The 1,210-nt window shown below is 39.3% G+C and overlaps 1 non-coding gene across 1 annotated transcript; it reads right to left on the bottom strand.

Moving 5' to 3' along the window:
- Positions 1 to 800: 800 nt before the first annotated feature.
- On the bottom strand, positions 801 to 873 carry TRNAG-UCC (transfer RNA glycine (anticodon UCC)). The gene has a single exon. It is a non-coding gene; the product is annotated as a tRNA-Gly (tRNA).
- Positions 874 to 1,210: the final 337 nt, after the last annotated feature.

The raw sequence follows: 1,210 nt of genomic DNA on the forward strand, positions 1-1,210 counted from the left end.
CTTGCTGAACATATTTAGATTCTGAGATAACATTAGGGGGTAAGAACATTTGTCCTTTAAAGACTTCAATTTGAGGGCTTCAACCGCTCACTGGCTTTGTCATTTGTTATTCATATGTGTTCATCAAATTGTTCAAATGTTTTTATTTCCTCCTATCAATGGTTTCATTTAGAAAACACTTCGTATCCTCTCCAAGCTAATTATTTAATAAAAAAAGGTTTCTTTCATTTTTTATTTTCTCATCTCGCTTCTTTTGACGTTGAGGTCATGTTTCTCATCTGAAACTCCAATGTGTGCTAACTTTACATTTTTATAAATTCATACATTGCGGGCACTTTGTTTTGGTCCAGTCTTTTCCCCCCAGGAAAGTTGTATTTATAGGCATCTATAAATGCAAGGCTTTGTTGTGCTGATCTTTTCTTTCTTCTCGCCCCCTCGGGGTGGTGGCTAGAAATCTGCACAATTCTTGTTTTAAAAAAAAGTAAAGAATGAAAGACAATATGATACAGTTGGTCTCTGTTGATTACTTGGTAGTCTGGTGACTGTAGAAATGCTGATCAAAGGCTCTGGACAGTGAAAGCCAAGCTTGTGGGGGAAGAGGCTGAGGGGCAGCACGATTTAGGAAAGTTACAGAGTTTTGCTAGTCTAATCTAATAACTTTTCATACCTTCTTCTTCTTCTTTTTTTTTTTTTTTTATTTTTTTGATGTGGACCAGTTTTAAAGTCTTTATTGAATTTGTCACAGTATTGCTTCTGTTTTATGTTTTGGTGTTCTGGCCACAAGGCATGTGGGATCTTAGCTCCCAGACCAGGGATCAAACCTGTGCCCCCTGCATTGGAAATGCAGAGTCTTAACCACTGGACCACCAAGGAAGGGCCCTTCTTTTCCTTCTTTCTTTCTTTCCTCTCTGCTCTTTGGTCTTTCTACTGCTCTCTATTTTTCCATGTTTTGTTTTTTCCTTTCTTTCTTCTTTCCTTCATACAAGGAAGGAAACTACAAGATTGAACCACAGGCTGGAAATGGCCAAATATCAGCAATTTCACACACTCAGCCTAATACTGGAGAAGGCAATCCCATGGACGGAGGAGCCTGGTGGGCTGCAGTCCATGGGGTTGCTAAGAGTCGGAGACTACTGAGCAACTTCACTTTCTCTTTTCATTTTCATGCATTGGAGAAGGAAATGGCAACTCACTCCAGTATTCTTGCCTG

Source organism: Bubalus kerabau, chromosome 7, assembly GCF_029407905.1.
Source record: "Bubalus kerabau isolate K-KA32 ecotype Philippines breed swamp buffalo chromosome 7, PCC_UOA_SB_1v2, whole genome shotgun sequence".
Lineage (NCBI taxonomy): Eukaryota > Metazoa > Chordata > Mammalia > Artiodactyla > Bovidae > Bubalus > Bubalus kerabau.